At 38.8% G+C, this 7,042-nt stretch overlaps 1 long non-coding RNA gene across 2 annotated transcripts; it reads left to right on the top strand.

Moving 5' to 3' along the window:
- The first annotated feature begins 1,675 nt into the window (after window positions 1-1,675).
- LOC138956360 (uncharacterized) lies at window positions 1,676-4,396 on the top strand. Of its 2 annotated transcripts, XR_011452629.1 has the most exons (3): window positions 1,676-2,282; window positions 2,810-2,985; window positions 3,748-4,396. It is a non-coding gene; the product is annotated as an uncharacterized lncRNA (long non-coding RNA). The 2 variants fall into 2 exon arrangements; XR_011452628.1 differs by lacking the exon at window positions 1,676-2,282 and having other exon boundaries at window positions 2,297-2,985.
- Window positions 4,397-7,042: the final 2,646 nt, after the last annotated feature.

Here is a 7,042-nt window from a genome sequence, read left to right as displayed (position 1 = left end):
GCACTGGACCATTGTAAATGCAGGACTTGAAGTTCAATGGGTCCACTGAAAAAGAGATTGTGCACTTTGAAAAATCATAAACCTGGTATACTGGTAACCTTCGTGATAACAATCCTCTCCCTGCATGAATTCAGTTAAATTGAGTTTAAATTGTCCTAACTAACATTTCTGATATGGAGTTCATCAATCACAGTCATTTTGAGTCAGAACTTCAACCCTGAAAATTACTGACTACAAAGACATTCATTGATTCAAATTTCAGCAAAATATATCATATTTTGGCTTGTATGTCATGTAACTCTGAAAAGTGAAAGCATAAATTACTGAAGTTTCATTCACACACACACACACATACACACACACATACACACACACACCCACCCACAGTGACACATACACAGAAACACACACAAAAACATTCATCATCAAAGGAAGCCTTAATCATACCTTTGCAGAACAGAAACAGCCAAGATCAATTCCCAATAGGAAACATGGTCCGAATGGTCAGCCGCTGTGTACTGGAAACATAAGTGGCCACACTGTTACTTATTTTATATGTAACTCAGAATTACTCAGATAATTCCACAACTTACTAACATCACATAAAACACACACACAAGCCACATTATGAGTCTGTATGTTTAAAGCATGGAATAGATTATAGAGGCAACAAAAAACCTAAGTACACATATACCTATATATATATATATATATATATATATATATGCCGTTCTTCAGAAGTGTTCAAATTAGAACATAAAACCCCCAAAACCATCAGATACACACATTTTTACACAAAAAAGTAACAGAAAGCCAGAGTGATCTTTGAAATTTAAACTGCACACACAGCACAAAACACATACACTGTGTACATGAATAATAAAGAGGCAACTGACCTTTTCCAATTCAAGACAGCTGTGAGTGTGATGTTTCCATTGTGGGTGTCTCATCTCAAGGTGTGACATGTTACAACAGGATCCAGCTGGTATGCATCTGTAATAATTCAAATATCCTGCATACATCAGTACGCACTGTGCAACACAAACCCATTTTATTTAAAACTCTAAGCATCGCTGTTTAAATTATAATTTGAGTCTTATGACACAGTAAAACACACACCACTGGAAAAAAAAAACACACAAAATACCATTGAAGCTCGATCAGTAAATGAAATGATTTCTTTTTTGCTTGTGCGCTGAATTCCAAAGAATTTGAACTTGAGTGTAAAGTTAAAAATAACATACTAGTACTAGACCTATACTATTTTTCATTCTTGCTCTACTTCACATCAGTGAGCAAACTACTTTGATCGACCAGTTAGGGTCACAAATAAGCAAACACACTTATGGCATTTCCAATACCCGGAAAAATAATATCTACTCGATTCTTAACTCGACTAGAACAGCAAAATACAATGCGCCCCATTCAATGCACATAAGTTCAACTTCAACTTGTTCAAGGATAAAAAAAAAAAAACCACCAAGAAATGTAGGTAGTTGGAAAGCTTGTTATTGACAAAACAATACATTCCAGTCACAGATAAGTTTCGACCCAGCTGTCTTTTCAGTGCACAGATAAACAAATATTAATTCAACAGTAAAAGACTGACCCTTTCATTGTTTCAATTCGCATCACCAAACACTGACAGACTGAGACTGATCGAAGGTCAACTTCACGAAACAATTGACCTTTTTCGTATAACCTTTGCCCCCAGCGTTTCGACCAATCAGATTTTAGGGCACGGCAGCCTCTCTCTGATAACCGGAAATAAGGGGCAGCCTGAAATACCTCTTTCACTGTCGGTGCTCGAAGTACTATTGCCAGAGGATTACTTTGAGAAATTCAGCAAGAAAACGGATTATCTTGTTCAAAATCATGAACTAAAAGTCAAGGACATGCACGAAGGTATGGTTTGAAACGGCTATTCGTGGTATATGGACGAAAGACTTGGCGAACTTCCCCTGCATAAGCGAAGCAGAGGTGATCGACCACAGATCTACAGATCTCTGGATCAACTTTCTTACTGATACTACTGCGTCGACGTTCGACAAGTTATACGACGCATCCAGTGCAAAGAATGCAAAACCTTGGTGTAAACGATAGACATACTGTGTGCATAAAATGTCTTTCTGCATGGCACAACAGCTAGTAAGCAACTGTGGTGATCAGACTCAGAGCGAGTGTGCTGACGTCAATGAAGCAGACTCGCAACGAAGTGTATGCTGTTGTGGGGGGACGCTGACCGGACAGGCACTTGGAGCCTACTGCGAGTGTATTGCTGGGTAAGTGTTGTTGGCCTTGTATGTTTTGTGGGATTAACTTGATGGCTGCGTTACTTGGTATCTTACACAATCAGTTTTCATACTCAGTCATATAATGCATGGCACACAAAGTGACAAACACACACAGAGATTCATAATTCTCTACTGAAAATGTCTGCATGCAAAAGCTGTCTTTTTTGACAAAGTTATGAGCAGCATGTTAATGTAATTTCAATCAGTATCTCCAGGAGACCATGCCATGTTGGCTAGGCATGTTCAATAGAATACCAGGTACCTGAGTGCGGAGTTTTATTTAAATGTGTACGTACACATGTGTTTGTGAATCCTCTTGTCAATGAAGGTTATCACTGCAGTAAGATCAAATTCCATTCTGAGCCGGTATATATTTTATATAGATATCAACAGCATGCGCTTACAAGCTCTCTGTAGGAATTCCTAGGAAAGATAAAGTTAATTGTTATTAGCAGGCTAAGGAAAATCAAGATGACACAAACGGAATTTGATTGTGTGTTGTTGTTTTTACCCAGAAAGGACAGTCTTGCAACCATGTGGCTGCCACACTTTTTGCTGCTTCACACTACATGGCTGAAGGAATCGACACTGTGCCAGCAGACAAAACTTGTACACACTACAAATGTATGTGGAAGGGGCATGCTGCCAAGAAAACTGCACCAGCTGCTCTCGATGACATACAAATTGTTAAGTAAGTGTGTATAATAATTAATATTAAGGAAATTAGGGTTGCGTTACCTAGAGGTTTACATCAGAGTGTGATCTATTTTTTTCAGAACATAAGTCTCAAAGTTAAAATATAGAGCTTGTTAACTACAACAGCTACAAGACTGGGGAAAGAGAAACAGTGATATTTATAAAGTGCATCATCAAAAAACTATGCATTTTACATTTAGTCAAGAGACCAGGGCGGTGGTGTATGTTTGTGTGTAGAGCAATTTCTGGAAAACTACAACATTATGTTTAGGTTAAAAACAAACCAGCCCTGAAAGTGGCAAGTATTTTACTCGCCATAGTGAGTAGAAGCATGCAACTGGTGAGTAGAAGTGTTCATCTACTCGCCAAATGCGAGTGAAGATGCTGAATCAAATTGTTGGTTTGGTTCGTAAAATTTGCTCTCTGGCTGGTACGTTTTCAGAATCACTAGCCAGAGGCTAGTGCATCCTTTTTTTTTTTACTTTCAGGGCTACAAGCTTAGAAAGTTAAACAGATTTTTTTTAAACACAGGGAAGCGTGATTTCCTGTGGGACAGTTTTGCTACTGCGCTATGCTGGGTTGCCATTTACCTTATTCGACGTGGATGCTGGTTTTCAGCTAAGCATTGTCCTTGTGAAATGTACTGCGTTCAGTATCGTTATACATGTTTGACAGACTGGCGCAACTTGTTTTAGCATTTGTACCCAGCATAAGATTTGCTTTAGTGTCAAGTAAAAAAAAAAAAATTCATTTTCAGGTATGCTTCAAGACAAGACAAGTTTTCCCGGACGACTCTTCAAGGCCTCAATTTTGACCCAAGAAGTCCGGATGCTAGGAAGCGCGACTAAGAGATCTTCAACAACCGGTACCAACCGTTTGAAGGCTGCATATAGTTATGATATACTGAACTAGGGTTTTCAAGGTGTGATATTTTTTTCCAATACCAGTTAATTAAGTTGGTAGCAACAGTTAACTGTTCTGTCAAGTGAAAAATGTATGAAGCTTTGATATGGACAGGTAAAACCAGTACTTTGTTTACAGCGAGGGAGGGTACGTAGTGCTGTCACCTCTGTGTGTGAGTTCAGGTTTAATTTTTTAAATGCCTGCAGTTAAGACAGAAGATTGTGGAAGCTGATAAGAACTTGTGTCAGAGGATAGTAAGAAGTGTTTTGGCTTCGTACGGACTATACCATCATCCAGGACTTGTGTGCATTATTCGGAGAACGTATCAGAGCCGAGGACATGTGTTGTGAACAGCGATTCTCAGTGATGAAAGTGTAGTGTGTGTAATGCCGGACTGTGTTCTTCTTCAACTTCGGAATGGCAAGGAGGTATACGTGAGATGTTTTATGATTTGATATCCATGTACTGATGATTTCATTCAATAGCGAAATGTTTGAAATGTTCATTCGTTTTGTGCCATGTTTGTTGTTCAAGAGCGTGTTGTCACCATCCCTTATGAATATGGACGTGTGTGAATGTTGGTGCAGACATGAGCGTTTGAGCGAGTGAATTTAGAAGCCCTGTGCATGAAAGTCATTACCGGACAACCAAATCAGCAAACATAGAAATTCCTTGTCATACACATCGATCTGATCAAGGTAATAATGTTAGCACTTTTTTTTCAATTTATTTCACAGTTATTTGTTATTTTTTTGAGGAAATTATAATGCAATTCACCGATTTTAAAAAACATGATTCCAATTGTCTCCCTTGAACAAATTTGTTTGTACAAAATTTGTTACTTACTTTTTTTTTCAAGGCTATATCAAGGAAAATTCTTTTTGAACTGATTGTGGGACCGTGCACAAGCTGACAGACTTGAACTCAAAAGTTGCAGAAGATTCTTGGCTGCGACTTTTGAGTTCAAGCCGATCAGTTTGTGCACAGTCCCAAGATTTGTCTATATTTATTTATCACTTAAAATAAAATACAGTTTTTCTTTTAATTAAACTGTAGATATGTCAAAGACTGTTTTGAATAATTTTGGGGGGTAATTTTCTTTAAGAAATAACTCAAGTGAATGCACAAATTGTGTACTAAAGTGTCGGTACAAGGGAGACAATTTGAAGCCATTTTAAAAAACAAAGCAGTATATTGCATAATAATATCCTTCAATTATAACAAGAAATAAGGAATAAACGTCTCTTGACATGTTGTCTACCTAATTATCTTGATCGCATTTATTTAAAGTGGGAATCGTTATGTTCGTAAGCTCACATACAATCATTTATGAAACAAATTCAGACCAGACCAGAGATTTGATTGATAATGGGCCCTTTATTCTATACAGTACCAGAGTAAATTATATAAACCATTACATGACAAAATAAGCTTCTTGCTCTTTGGAGTGATGTGGCCTTTGGCAGCTCATCAACCCAGTAATGTAGACCTGCCTTTTTTACGAAGTAGGTACATGCATACAGAAAGATCATCATATGTGTAAAACCATACTGCAGTGTCATTTTTCAGTAGAGAATCAACAGAAAAAGAGCGTATGTTCTCCTTCACCTTCATGTTGTCTTTCTTCAAGCCAAAAACATCTTCAGTCAGACGATTAATCACAGAGGCCTGTTATGTAATTGTCATCTGCAGCTCTGCCAACTTGAGGTAGTCTGTGTTCCAATAACAATACCCTCACATGTAGTCGTGTCCCTCTTTGCAAAGGCATGATCTGGCCCTGGTCCTAAGCTCTCACTAGATGCGGAGGGCAAAGGAATGGCTGCTTCTGTAAATACAAAATCAAATGTATACATTAGCAATAGAATTAGCATCAATGATCTTGTTATCAGATTACACATGCATCACACTCACAGCATTTAAGCATGAAAATACATGAGGGAAATAACTCCTGAAATTGAAAAAAAACTTAGGGGTGCGGGAGATGCTCCCCGGAAATTATTTTGGAGTGTTCTATGCAAAATCAAAATTGTAGAAATCTAGTGCTATTTTTGTTGTTGCATCAATTCAATGGTACATTTCTGGGAATAAAAAAAATGATTCAGCATGAGCTTTATCGATGTCTTGAAAACTGCATCACTATCTGTATCAAGTAACCTCCTTAATCTTCTCGATTCAAGAGTCGGTTGATTCAGAGATACTGTAGCAACAGATCTCTGGTTGATTGCATGCACGCGGCTTGTCGACATATGTCTAGATCTTGTTTGTTTGTTTTCTAAAATCTTGCATTTGTTTCGTGACCCTTCCTATGCATCCATTTTGGGCTGCCGATTCATGTTAAATGTCTTATACACTGATGTAGGAAGACAATTTGAAGTCAGCAGATCATAAATTAATAAAAACAAACAAAGCTTACTTGGCTCTGAGTCTCTTCCAGATCCGATGATATTTTCAGCGTTGACACTGGGGGTGGAAGCAAAACCGCTTGCTTGTCGTCGGTCTTCAGCGGACAAAGTCACGTCTCCGACCAGTACCTTGTCCTTCTGCTAGAGTCACTTGTTCTTGATGTTCTCTCAAATCCAAGATTAAGGGTGGGTACGAAGTCAAAGGAGTTGGCATCGTTGAAAGCCGTGCCATTGCCAGACACGAAGTGACGCGAGCAGACTTTTCAATGGTACGACAAACCCCTGTCGTCGGATTGCTTGCACCCATCGCGTCCTTCGCTGTTGCGCCTTCGCACTCAGCTTGCACCCATCGGAAAGCCATACAATGACAAATTCTGTCCACCGTATTTCTCTTTCTTCATTCCACTGTTGCACTTGCAGTTGTAAACACAACAGTTTGTCTCGTCGTCTCCGCACTTTACTTTGCACCAAGCCTCGTTGTCGATTTTTCCTTTTGCCCCCTAGTTCCGGTAGATCTGACAATAAACTTCACAGCGCATGCGCCAAAATTTAAGTGAAAAAGGTCTATTAGATCTAACTTGGCTTAAAACGGCGCCTCTGCACTTACCAAACCTTGATACGCGGTGCAGTGAACAGAATGCTTCGATACTATGCCTGCAAATACTTTCTTAAATAATGAAAACGTCAAAAATAGTGAAGAAACTTACCTGTCAAGCATTCTTGTCGTCCGCTGATTTGTGTTGACCG

Source organism: Littorina saxatilis, unplaced genomic scaffold (genome assembly GCF_037325665.1).
Source record: "Littorina saxatilis isolate snail1 unplaced genomic scaffold, US_GU_Lsax_2.0 scaffold_1032, whole genome shotgun sequence".
Classification (NCBI taxonomy): Eukaryota; Metazoa; Mollusca; class Gastropoda; order Littorinimorpha; family Littorinidae; genus Littorina; species Littorina saxatilis.
The sequence above is the reverse complement of the archived record's forward strand: the minus strand, read 5'-3'. Positions and strand labels throughout refer to the sequence as shown.